At 37.0% G+C, this 14,779-nt stretch overlaps 1 protein-coding gene across 1 annotated transcript in view; it reads right to left on the bottom strand.

Annotated features, from left to right (window-relative positions):
- Window positions 1-14,779, bottom strand: part of KCNK2 (potassium two pore domain channel subfamily K member 2) — a gene marked incomplete at both ends in the record, with an annotated part of 95,599 nt that overhangs the window by 25,003 nt on the left and 55,817 nt on the right. The gene's annotated exons all lie outside the window — the stretch shown is intronic.

Here is a 14,779-nt window from a genome sequence, read left to right on the forward strand (position 1 = left end):
TTAGCATCATTTGGTTAAGATGTGCCTTAGCCTCTGTATCCTGTAAATGCCCATAACTGGGCTTGTAATTTGAAGGCTGCAGTGCTTTGAAACAAATACAGTTTTCCTTAGAATATGCTTCTCTCAAAGTGAAGCAGCCTGAAAGAAACCATTTGGATGAACGAAGTAGAAATCTCTAAATTAAATGAAATTGCTTTGAGTTCTCATTATTAAAGCCCCACGTTGATACAGTTGCAAACAGAACTTAGATAAACAGTTTTAATCCAGGATCCTGTCTATTTGAGAACTGAAATGATTCTGTCTTCATTGATCATGTAAAAATTACACCCTTCCTATGCCTGTGATGCCTCTATTGCTGCTGTTCCACTTAAATTGAGGAACCCAAAATACAATGAACGTAGGCATGTGGCATGCCCTCAGATGTATCCCCCTACACTGGGGGTTTAATGATTTGTCCAAGGTCGCAGTGTTTCAGGAGCATCATCTTTGTTTTCAATTCAAAGGCGTTTTTTCCTACTCATGCCTTACTAATGCCTTACTGGGGAAGCAGTAAGGCATTAGTAATAATACAGCATGAGTTCTGAAATTATTCCGCTGTTCAGAACAACAGTGTGTACTGTGAAGGAGGGCAGAGGGAAAACTCATGAAGGGAAAAAAAGGACTATTTTCTATGGATAAATTAAGCAAAAGCTTTTAAAGGAATTACTTTTTTTTTTTTTTTTTTGGTAGAAAAGAACGTACAGAAGATAAAAAGCAAAATATTTTAGCACATAATTGAGACATCCATGTCTCAGTTTTTGTCTTTAATATTAAATTTTGCATAAAATATACTTTTCATAAAAACACTAAAAGCATTCAGTGAACACCCAATTTTCCTTTGAAAAATCTGACAGATTTTACAGATTTTATCTGCTCTATTGAGAACCTGCAATGTCAGTTTTGTATTTAAAATAGCATACTATTGATGCACACCAACCGTAAGCTTCCATAATGCAAAGCACATTCAATGAACATCTAATTTCTCAGAATTTTTATTTAACTATTTTGAGCACACGAGTTTAAAATGGATTTCCCTTCAGGAAACTTATTTATAATACCTTAATTTTTTTTTCCTTCTCTCACGTAGGTGGGCTAAAGAAAAGCTCTGGGTCAAAACTTCTTCTGCACACAGGAGACAGAACTGCCCCTCACTCAATTTTGTTACAGAAAAAGAAAACATGATTTGAATACATTTTACTCCCAGATATTTTGCCCTAGTATCTGCTTAGGACTGCTAATTGTGATAACAATAAATGCAATGTTATAATGACAACAGTTTAATTAGGTTAAAAAAGTGGGGAGAAATGGATTTTTATTAAAATTTTACCAAAATAAACAAAGGACAAAATTATACACTCATGGAATCATAAAGGTTGTAAAGACCATTAAGATCATATCATTTAATCATCAACCCATCACCACCATGCCACTAAGCCATGTAAAGCAATGTGAAATAGGAATCATTGGCTACAAGCCCTGGAACTCATAAATTTTCCCTGCAGTAATATCAAGACAAGAACCTGACTCAGTCCAGGTGACTAAAGTCAGAATGTCTTTAGGATAACCTAGTATTCTTCCCTAAACCAGAGCCAGGGCTAAAATTACTGATTGTTATAATTCAGGAAATTTCAGCTCCATTGAGTTCACTCTGTGCCTTCATGAAGCAAGCAGGAAAGACCCTTGAGTTTTAAAATAAAATTAGCTCATCACCAACCAAAAGGGACAAACAGATCCAAGCTACTCTGTTTTCATAAATATCTCTGTTTATGCAGCAACAGGAGCTTGAATAGCTGCCAGAGTGTAATTCCTGCAGAGTCTTAACGCGATTCAGAACCAGAGTCTGGAAACACCAGATTTATAAAACTTGTACTGGGGGATCTGGAAACAGCTCTCCCTTCTCTTGGCTTAAGAACGTTATTATTCACTTGCTCCACAAAAATGGTACCATAATGGTGACAAAATACCAGCCCAATCAACCACAAGTCAAGCAGACAATTTTTCTCGCTTTACTTCATAAAGCAAACTGGCACTTTCCGTGCATCCCAAAGCTATTACAATAGATGATTACTGCTACAGCATACTTCTCATCTACTGCTAATCACTACGAGAACAAGAAGTTCACATTCAGCTCTGTGTATTCTTGCTCTAAATCACAGGTATATTTTGTTTGAGGTAAGGATTGGGCCACTTGTACCTTCAAACTGTTACTTTTCTTCCATAAAAAACATTAAGAAAGTCTTGTATTATTAGTTTTTCTTTAAAACAAACCTCACTAACACATTACTGGATAAAATAACACTCCGCAGGCGGTACAGCCCATCTCCACCCAGCTGCTTGCTGCACACTGTACAAGCTACAGTACTGTCATGACAGGACGCGCTTCAGCGAACAGATACACCAAGGAGCTTCCATTACATGTTAATCATACTTCCTGGAGCAACATGTTTCGTAACAGCCTGCTGCCACACACCGCAACCTACTTCTCGAGTTACCCAAATTGCCCTTACATTCTACTCTCCCGGTTTCTCCAGCAGAAAACAAATCCATCATTTATCTAAAGAGAAAGGAAGCATATTTATATTTCACACTATTGTTGTAATTCCTGAGGGCTTTGCAAAAAAAAAAAAAAAAAAAAAAAAAAAAAAGTATCATTTCTTCCTTAGGAAAGGCAGCAGAATTCTGCTGCTGAGTAAAACTGAAGGAAAGTTTCCCTCCAGGCCTGGTGCCCAGAAGAAACCATGGGCCCTGCAGCTCTCCTGTGCGAGCAGAGCAATTTTCACCTTGCAGAATGGGTCAGCTTCCCCCAGGTAACATCAGTGCTGTCTTCATGCTGTCCTTCCCCAACACACTTCCATAACCAGGACCATGATCTACCCTTCTAGTCTCACCAACCCCCTTTCGTATCCTTCTAAATGCCCAGCACACCCCTCACACGCATGGAATTTGTGCGTTATGTTGTCTCTGACAAGTGTAGTAGACAAGAAATGCATTTTAAAAGAAGCCTGCAGAATAAAGAATATAATGCATTTACAATGGCCATATGAGTAACTGCTCCACTCACCAAAATAACATGCCCCATGGTTTCAGCACCACAACTCTTACAACCTCCAAGATTCAAGTTTAGATAGCTTTGGGAAATCCTATAGTCAGCTATACAGCCCAAAGGAAAGGTATATGCTAAGCCAACCAACAAAACCAAGAGACTTTGATAGGAATTACTCTTCCTACTCCCCCCACAACATTCCTCACTTTTTATATATTTGAAAATGAAGGTGTCTAATTTTTCTATCGGGAACAGATCAGCTATTAAGTAGAAATTAGTAGCATTATGCAACTACAAATACATTACAAACTACAAATTCATTCATTTAGGTTTTGAGAAAAATCAGAAAGTGCTTGAAACTTCTATCCCAGAGTTTTTCTGATGACACAATAGTTTCTCTCAAAATTGAGAAGACACACTTCTGTTCAACTCTAGAAATAAGAACATCTTTGCATTCACACCTTAAAAAAAGAAAGATTGCAAATTGATTTTAAAAAAACATCTTCTGTTTCAAGTAGAGAATTTTCTTTTTCCCCTATAGTTCATTGTGACCTCAGACTTTTAGAATGCAGTGTTAAAAGAATGGACTTCTGATGAATATACAGTGGTGGCTCTGAAAGTTATGCCTCCTATTTTATTATGTCAACCCACTAAGTCAGAGGTGGATTTTGGTGGTATAGCAGGAGAAGTTGAACCTTCCCAACAATGTTCCAATACATGTTGTTGACATGGGACAGATGGCAGCGGCAGGATAGTTTGACAAAATGGTGCCTGATATGGAGTACAGATGAAGCAAGCTGTATCAGTGAATTCCTCCACATGGAAAAAAACTACACCCATTGACACTCATCAACACTTGCTGAATGTTTATGGTGGCCCAACAGTGGAAATGAGCACAGTAAGGCAGTAGGCAGTGCCGTGCAGCAATGGGGACTGTGACATGAAAGACAAGATATTCTGGATGGTCGTACACAGCTGTCACACCACAAAATGCAGAGCATCTCAATCGGCTCATCAGTGTCAATCAGCTAATAGTGGTGACTAATTTTAAAAATAACACTTTGTAGGCAAGAACTTGCTCTATTAAAGAGTTTTATTGTGTTCTTTGAAGTATCTGTTGTAGTTTCTACAGAAATATGCAGGAGGCATTACATTTGGAGTAACCTGTGTGTTTTTACTGATAATTCCTAGGCAAAGCAGGGCACCTGCTAATAAATTGCACAGAGGAGATGCTGAGCTCCTGCTATGAAACCAAGTGGTCAGATCCAAGCAACTTGGCTGCCATGCAGCAGGTGGCCACACTGCTGCAGGTTCACATCCAGCCCAACTGTGCAGCTCAATTACAGTGATTACCCTTTGGAAAGGGAGAACATGTGTTTTGATACTGAATGTCATATTGATTTTAAGGGATCAAAATATGCTTTTTCTGGGCCCTCAGGAGCTATCTGATGGAATCTGCACAAAAGATATCTCATCAAATTTCTACTAGCTGAGATGGTTTTTCCCCCTCCTGGAGTGCCATTTAGACTCAAGAGATTATAATATATGCCTCATCATCAGTGCCCAGGCAAAGATGCACACTTATTCACAGATACTGATTTCTTTTAGTAGAAATATTAATCTGGACGTGACCAAACAAGAAGATTTTACCTATGTACCCACACTGGCTCTGTGGAAATCCCTGCAGATAATGCTGAAAATTTAAAACTTACACCTTCATGTTCACTACACAGTAACTACTGCATTTGTTTGTTTTTTAATCACCTATTCTCTTTCTAACCACACTCTTTCCTTTCAACCTCTGCCCTATCCTCCAAAATATGCTTTATGAGTGTACAATCACATACACACATACATACACATTTACAGATAATGTGCCACCTTCTTTATGACCTTCTTAAGTTCAGCATGAGGATGTGTCCAGGTCTTCCATGTGTTTATCCTCCCAACATTATTAAATAGTTAAAAAAAAAAAATTGATATTTCCCCTTTTCATAAACACATAAGTGAAGCACAGGGAAGTCCAGAACTGTAGCACTTAGGTCCCTAACTTACACTGAGTCTCTGGCCAAGGACTACACAGTGACTTTACATTGACCCTGAACTAGCTGAAGTTTGACACCTAAGATCTGAGAACCTTCAACGAATTTATTCAAACCCAATCAGATAACTGTTGAGAATACTTGCATCCATGGCCTTTCCTTCCTGCACAGGCTTATGTGCATGCACATATACACATATTCAAGAGTACAGTACAAAATAATTTGAAGGCTGAATAATGACCAAGAGAATTTTTTGTGCCTGTAATTGATCTAATCCCAACATGGAAGGGTCAGATGCAGTAACAGATGTGCAAGTACATCCATTTCAAACTGTGGTCAGTTATGAAACTGGAGATCCATCTTACTCAAGTTAGACATAATTTCTGTACTAGTCACCATAGCTCTTAAAAGCCATTTCTCTTAATAGCTTCAGTCAATGACTCAGGAAAGATGTTGTCACACAGTACTGCTATTTACTTAATATCAGTGGTCAGCAAAGCACTCCCTTTGGTATTATCTGGATTCCAACCTACATATTCTGGCTTTTAGTATTAATCTATAATTGTGTCACTACAATGTCAATATATCATTTAGAAGGTTCTTGTGTTCTGGTTCAAGCCTAAAAAAAGCCTCCATTACCATCTCCTTTTCAACTGTGGATAATAACAGGAAAACCTACAATGACGTTAATAAAAAGTGTAATACTCAGAAATTGACAAAACAGAGTCTAATCTCCTTTAAATGGTTTCTTTTCATCTGCATTCCCTGGAAGCAATAATCAAATCAAAGCAACTTTTTAAAAGAACGGGCTATAGGTATTCACAGGAAGTAAGCTTCCTTCAAATCAAGAAGTGCTGTGCTACAGGCGAAGGAGCCTTGCAAGGAACATTTCAGTACAAATGCAGTAGTTGCTGATATATTCAGTAAACACATATGGTTGCTAAGAAAATTTCTGAAGAAACTGAGTAACAATTGTTGGAAATTCTTTAAAAGCTTAGACATCCTTTCAGGTAGCTCTCCCTCTTGGTACAGCGTACCTCATTCATTCACACGTCACTTTGCATGGCGAAGTGCTTCTTGCCAGTGGTGGGACTTCCATCCCTTTTTTAGTTCTCTTCCTCTGTGAGTTGTAACTCATAACACTCATTCTTCTCCAAATACATAAACATCATCAATGTATTAATATAATACACAGACATAGGCAATCAGTGAAAAATAGTGAACTTCAAACATACTGACAAAAGCTTATAAACAGAATAAGTTTCTGGTGCTGACTGCAGTGGAAGTCTAAGATAACCTTCTTCAATATCTTTTCTTGCTGCTTACGATATGTAGCACTGCAAATGCATTATCAAGTCCTTACCAAGTTAAGGACTACAGCAAACAAACAGCAATAAATGAAGAGCTAAAACATGTAAAGTCTCCACCATTCGCCCTTTTATCCAGGAGCACTGCTATTCACAAATATGAGAGTATCCAATTTCTCCCGTGAAACTGGCTCTGTGCCATCAGTTTTCAGCACAGATATTCTGATTTCAATGATATCAAACTCCAAGATGAACTAAAAATTTCAGTCCTACAATCAGCAGATTCTGAGTTCCAAACCTGTTCAATTGATGCAGCTGGCCACAATGAATGGGTGATGATTTGACCTAGTAAAGATAAGACAAGCTGCAAATGTCTTTGTAGCATTACACTTTTCTTCAGACACCCTTTTTAGCTTAAAAGGAGTTTCACCAGTTCAGTGTTCAAAAACACAAATACTTGGCAGCTTTAATTCTGAGAGAAAAGAAAGATGAGGCATCTTCTATATTTATTGCTTTCTGATAATCTACATACACACAGCCCATATATCCAGATCCTTTGCCCCAAATCACAAATAGGCAGAGAAATTCTGGAGGAGACTGAGCAGGCTGGAAGACTCGGGTGGATGGGAAGTGCCACGAAGGGGAACATCCTGCACTGCACATATTTATCCAACTGCACCATTACTTAAGCTTAGTAAAGCAAGCAGAAAGGAGGGATTTTCAAGATTAAAAAAAAAAAAAAAGTTTAGAAAACAAAACATAGTAACTTCCACTGACTTCATGATATTTATGGGCTGTATTCCTGACTCAGCAGTCAGCATATGCTTATCTTTAAGAATACATTTAATCTTATCTCTATTCAATAAGCATTTAAAAGCCTGAAAGCATACACATGCTGCCAGCACTTATATCTGCAAATTTGGAAAACACGTATACTTTATCAAATGAAATTCTTACCAGATTTCCAGCAGTATCATGATGTTGCAGAAATCAGCACTGGAAATCATTCTGTCACAGGTTCTCTAGTTGCCCAGAACTACATACTGCACATCAAAAAACTACTTCATGATAATGCCATTATCCTAACAATTAAAGAAAGTGCAATAACAAGACTGCAAAAGTATTTACAATCCTTCAGAGGAGTAAAGCTTAATTTTTCTACTTCCATAGCGTGCAGTTTTTAGAAGCCTTAAGCTATGTAAGTACAGGTGTTTTTCCCCATAGCAAATGCTCCAGCAGGAGGGACCTGAGCATCCAGTGGCTCAGCAGCACCCTATCAATGCCCAGCACAACTCTGTCTTCAGGCAAACCACTTGCTAAGTTCACAAAGTGGGGAGTCTCACATCATTCTTTGGGAAAAAAAAAGAAGTGCAAAGACGGAGAAATGTAGAAAAGAACAAACAGAAATACATGATAAGAGTCTGTGCTTCTAACCGTAAGTCCCCAACAGATAAATAATTTCAGAGTGACAGTTTTATACGAAGTAAACTGATAAAAAAAGTGATGCAATGCAAAATAAACTCCAAAGTTTGCACTATTGTACACTGCAAGGTTTTGGGGGGTTTCCATGCCAAGCTTGCCTTTGACAGACACCAGTATCACTTAGAATAGTCAGGAATTTCAGCCAGTAACAAAAACCATGAGCAATGCTTTCCTTCATACCTTGTTTTTAGATACTTATGACAGGTTAAAACATTTCCATATGAAAATGAGGGCAATATTTCAGAGATCTCTACTCACCCTACACAGGGAAAGAATTCAAAATGGAACAGAACACATCAGGAGGCAGAATACTGCTTTCAGGTAAAGGCCTCATACTTGATATAATCCTTCATTTCGGTTCAAAATGGAAGAAAAGACATTAAAATAAATGCATATAAAAATGAACCATGTGTAAATATATTTCCCAACTATCATTTTACTTTTTCTCTTCCCTCCAGAACCCTGGGCTAGCCTATGAACATTTAGTTTAGACTAAGCCTTCCAGCTCAATAAACAAAGTCAATTGACTTTTGCTTGGATTATGGGATGTGTATTACCTTCTGAAATCAGATGCAATACCATATGAGTTAGAACAATTGTACCAGCTAAATCTACTCAAAAATTGAAGGGGGTGAAAGGGTGTTTAAAAAAAGGAGGAGGTTGTTTATGATTTAGTTCCTGCTTTACAAACCTTTTTACTCATACACCAGTTTTAGAACACAGAAGCACCAATTTGCTTCTCTCCACTCCCCCCCACCCCCATCTCCTCTTAAGTGTCAGTAGATCTTGTAAAAGCAACATCTCTTTTCAGCAAAGGCAAAACTGAACAAGGAAAATAATTTCCCAAATAAAATGATGCCGTGTTTCTTCCTATAAAAGCCTATAGAGATATGAAAAGAACCGAGCTATGCAATCTAAGGACAATAAGTCCTAATGACTTTCAAACAGCTCTACTGGTATGAAAAAAGGATGCTTACATTAGGTGTACATCCTATGACCTTATAAAACCTTAAAAATTAAGAAGTAAAGTAGAGGTAAGAGAAGTAATATTTAATAGTTTTTTTGCTTTTGTTTTGCAGGTAACAGATTGATATTTTCTATTGTTATTAAAGCACTGCAAAATAGAATGTGACAATTACCTTCACTGAAGGTTTCACTAATCCATTACTAACAGAGATTAGCAAATAGTAGCTTAGTCTCACCTTTAGTTGAAGGAAATGTTTCAATATTTTAGCTATTAAGAATTCCATTATTAGTCATTGCAGTTCTAAATAGCAAATATAAATGGAATTTAAATTTCTTCATTATATTTGGGAAAAAAATCCTGTATAAAGCAGCACTCTCTTAAAATTTTCTCCTCTTATATATATAAAATAACATTTCTCAGAAAATGAATGTGTTTCTTGTGGATCTTTTTTCGCTTCACTCCCCATCCCAGAATTATTCTGCAACAACATTCATGTACAGTCTCTGGATCTTTAAGACACATAAGGCATTTACATACATATTTTTTTGTTTTCCTTATTATTTAATGAACTATTGTTTGCAAGCATTTCCATCCTGAACAAGCATTTGTGCTTATCCTACATGGCATCCTGATGGGACAATGTGAAAATTCGGACATTAGGCTTCAAGGTTAAATAGAAGAATATTACAACTTATTTTTGTCTATCTCTTCCAAAAGGTTTTGTACTCATTTAGGAATACATGATTCTGAAGAATCACACGTATACAGTCAAAACTACCAATGCTGAAGAGTTTGTAATGAGAAATACGTTGCATGGCAATGTCTTCAAATTTATTGGCAAATAGTACAGCTGATAAATACATTTGCAAAAGCTATATAATAATACCAAATGGAAAACAGTGCAAAAAAATAAGTAAATGCACTTTTCCTGAACCACAGTACTTTCTTTTCATTCAGCTTGAACAAGAAAATTAGATAGCCAGTTTCCAAATATGTAAGCAAATGACATTGCCTCCTATTTAATTCATAAGGAAGCACCACTGAAAAGGTTGCTACTCATAAAACAGGTGACTGCAGTTGCTTTAGCAAGCAGGATCTCATTTTCTAAAGGAAGCAGAGCAGAACGTAACTGGGAAAAAAAGTGAAAGTTTCTAAAGAAAAATCCCATAAAGCCTAAACTCATTTGTTTCTACTACAATTACTTGAATGAATAGCGTGCAGTGGAATCAAGTGAGCACCATAATTCTTCAATTGTAACAAACTAATTACTTGCAAAAAAGTTAATTATCATTAACTAAAGTCTAAAGATGGTCTTGCTCTAACCAACACATCTTTCTTGGGATCAGAAACACTTGTGAAACACTGAACTTGTAGGGATATATATATATATATATATATATATATATATATATATATTTTTTTTTTTTACAGTTTCGTCTACAGACACAAGAACAGAAGACAAACTGCTTAATGCCACTTTGTTTTTTCAGCATAGCTTTGTGACTCTTTAGAGCAACCAAATGAATTCTTCATGTTTACATACACACAGATCAATAATAGATGAAAGCTAAGTTTTGATACATCTATTTTTAATCACCAAAGTCTCAGTGGGATTCTCTAGTGTATGCCTTGTGATTCCCTTCTTTAAGTGATCACGTACATAAATGGTATTTTACCGTCCTGAATATCAACACAGACACACAAAAGCAGTTTTGAACTCTCAAATTGCCAATAATGAAAACTCCACTGTATCCCAAGCATTAGAGTGAGAAGTCATTCCACCCAAAAAAGACCACAAGATTAGTAGCTTTTGTTTGTGTGAAAACAGACATCAGCTTTAACCCAAAGGATGAAGCTTTGGGACTTGCAGATTCTCCATACCTGTGTTCCTGAAATCAGCATCCTAAGCATAAGAGAAAATATACTGCCACCACTCACATAGCAAGAATAACAAACCAATGAATGGAAGTCACAGATAGAACTGTTGGCAATTTATGTTATTTCATAGCTAAATACTGGAGCACTACATGCATCCAAAGTAGCTTCCGCTATAGAAGTGTGCATGAAGCAAAGGTATGCAAGTTCTTCCATGTGGAAGAAATGTCACCCACTGACATTAACTGACACTTGCTGAACATTTCTGGACATCAAATAGTGGATGTCACAGTGAGGCAGTGGGCGGTGCATTTCAACAGAGGCAACAGTGGTGTGAGAGATAAGCCATGATCTGGACAGCCATGCAGATTTTTACAAGTGCTGCATGCAGGCTCTTGCTCATTGCTGGTGAAAATGCATAGTTAATGACGGTGACTGTTGAAAAACAGTGTTTTGTAGCTGCAAATTTGCTCTATCATTTGCACTTTTTTTTTTTTTTTTTTGTAGTTTCCATGGAAATCAAATAGGAGGCATTACTTTCAGAGCAACCTATTACATAAGATTAGGGCTCTCCTGCAAACAGGTTAAAGAATACACACAGTATTCTACATAACAGCAGCCTATTTCTTCCACGTACTATACTCACATAACATAGCAACAAAATAATTAATTAGGCACAACAGATATACCTTCACATCGAGAAAACTGCTCCAGATGATCATACTAAATCAAAGTGTTTGAGAAATACAACTGTTACTTGCGTGCTGGTGTGTTTATTTAAAGAAGAAACACCTTTCCAAAAATATATTAAGGCTAAACTGTGAACAATTCTGTTTTCTACATATAATGGGCGAAATAAACACATGAACAATAAGGAACATAGAATCCACACATATTGGGCAAAATATCAAGATTAATAAACATACCAAATAATGACCCTGCACTCAGAGAGACAGACTCATACATCCAGAACTTGAATCAAATTTTAAAAGGCAGAATTCTCATCATGGGTAGATAACATTGGCCAATAACCCCACATACTGGATGCAGAATTCTGCAAGTAGAGCTCCAAAATACAATTACCTCAATTTTGAGACGCTCAGGTACATGTACATGTACATTGCTTCTCATGGAGCATACGAATCACCTTCCTTGTATCAAGATTTTTCCCAATGGAAAATTTCAAATCATGAGAATAACCATAAGTGCAAGATACTGTTACAATTTTCTTTGAGATAATCTTAAAGGTGAAATATTTTCCATCAGACAAGCAAATTTTCAGATGCATGCATTGACACACATACAAAGGAAAAAAATATGGGCAATTCTAACTACACATTTAGCAAGTTGCATTGATCCACAGAATTACTAAATAGGTAATGCCAATCCAATTCCCAACCCAGCAGAGCATTTTGTGAATGGGAGGTAACTGTGTTTAGTATTATAGACAAAATAACTGTCTCTTTCTCAGCTTGTTTAAAAAAAAAAAATAATTGTCTACTGCATATGACTAAGCCACTCAATGCTATTTCTTCCCTCCTGAACAGTAGCCTCTAGATGCTTATTTTCATCTATCAGAAGAACCGCAAAATTATAAATCTGATGTCTATAGTGGAGAAATACAACCTGCTTAACAGATGCTAGCATGGGATTTTTCAGTGCATCCTCTCTTCTGAAAACAACAGTGGTGCCTCAGCTGCGTCATACAGCCTTGTTCTCATAACCACTGGTAAACTCTACAGAGTTCTAAATGTTTTTTAGTGCACAACCAGATTTCCTACAGCCCTCTTACGTCAGTTTCAATGAGTCGAGAATCCAGAACCTTGAACATTCAATTGAACAGTTTAAGCTAGGAAATACAGATGGCTCATGGCCTCCACACACAAACATCTTTAGGACAGAGGTTTTCTCCAATCATCTTTTCCTTGCAAACAAGATATTTAAGCAACAAATAAACAAGAGATTTACTCTTATTGGACATCAGTATCTTAGGACACGGGCCGACCTGTAAGTGTCCTAATCAAATTTTTAGGATTGGAAAAAATAAGTTGCACATTCCTTGAAATGGCTGTTTCTCTTTTACCATCTCCTTCCTTTTAATCCCCCACCACTCCCAAGTAGATATGCAAAATTTAAGAAAACTGCAAAACTCTTTAGCTTAACATGGAGGAAAAAAAAGCAAAAAAAAAAAAGCAAAAAAAAAAAAAAGCTCCAAATTGGATATATACTCTGGTCTTTGGAAGTTCTGTAATAAACTTAATTAAAAATATGACAACACAGGTAATTCCCTAAGAGCACTTATAAACAAATTAAGATATTTGAAATTCCTCCATATTGTTCATGCTGTAAAAAGAAAATTAGACACACTGCTAACTGCACTCCTCTTCCTTAAAGAGGCCACTTTTTTGCAAAGCATTTTAGATAGGCACAAACGACAAGCTTCGGCCACTTCTTCATCAGATTTTACCATCAGCATCATTGTTTCTGGCCTCATCCAGCATCACCCTCCTGTCCTTCGTTATCATTCAACACTAAAGAGGAATAATGAATCTTCCAGCCAAGTGCTACAGGAATTCTTGACTGAGAAGGCTGGAATAAGAGAGGAATTCAGAAGCAGGAGGAATAAAGGATAAGTTTTTCACCTGAGGTTACTAAGCAAGCTTTCTTTCATGTGCTTCCACACTCTCTTCCTCCCCTTTGGAGAAGCACAACAAACTTGCAAGCCTCGCAAAATGTAGATCCATTAAAGTTCACTGTATGTATTGTATGCAGTTTTCTTACACAGTTCTCCCTAGCAAATGACTGACCCATGGTATTGTAGCCAAACATCACGAAATAGTTTAGTTTTATTTATTTATTTAAATACAAGGCATATATTTCTGGAGATATATTTTGGTGTTCCTCTGAGGTCATTTTAAATCCTAGTATCTCTGAGCAAGCTGAGATATGTCATAGGAACACCTGTGACAACATAACAACAAGAATTAGACCATTTCACTGTTGAAGCGATAGACCTGAAACCTCTCAGTGCAGATGAACCTTAACAGGTTGGACTTCCTACATTTTTAGCTGAGGCAGCATATGCTGCACTCAAAGTATAACAGAGGTCTGAAGGCAGCAACTATGCATCTATCCAAGTCATTGGATTTGGTGGAAGGCATCTTAAAATATAATAGGCTTGGGCAACAACTGAACCATCAGTAGTAGCTGACTGTTGAACCTGCATGCTCTGAAAGGCACTAAGTCAATAGAAACATTATTTCCATTAAAAAGTAGAATCTTGACAGGTACATAAAAGGACAATGAAGAGCAGAGAGCACCGAAGCAGTATCAAGATATACTCAATATTTAAATGAGAAAACTAGAATGGCACTGTTTTGGAGAAGTAGTGGACTGTAAAACTGTGTAACACAGTGGTTGCTTCAGTAAAACTATCTTCACAATGGAACCAGTTTGAAAGTGATTTTTTTAAAATATTTTTTCTGATGTATTTAGATTTGTATTAACCAGGAACACTCCACAGAAAACACAAAATATCATGAGTACAGAAAGTACACACCACTATCACATAAAAAAAAAAAAAAAAAAAAAAAAAAAAAAAAGAAGAAATAGAGTGGAAAAATCTGAGCTAGGAAACACTAAATCCACTGGTCAAAACAAGCACATCATCTTCTGCCCTCAGAATCATCACTCCACCACAACAGTAGGTCACACAGAAGCTTCTCACACTCTTGAAGTCAGAAGCACAGATGTTTCTAGACTCAGTACCCAATGCTTTAACCACATCTTTCACAAATTTATTATTTTTAAAAGTTCACGACTGGATAAGATTCCATCTGAGAGAGTAAGCTTAAGAGAACAAACAGAACAGGATGAAGAACGCCTACTGAGCTTCCAGACAGCTGAGAGAGAACATTCCAGCTTGATGCTTGCAGTAGGTATCTCCTCTTTGCAAATTCTCCAAAAGCCATATGCCGGAGGCAGGCATAACACAGACATAACTCCAGCTCCTCAGAGCTGGAGC

The sequence above is a fragment of the Tetrao urogallus genome, assembly GCF_951394365.1.
Source record: "Tetrao urogallus genome assembly, chromosome: 2".
Classification (NCBI taxonomy): domain Eukaryota; kingdom Metazoa; phylum Chordata; class Aves; order Galliformes; family Phasianidae; genus Tetrao; species Tetrao urogallus.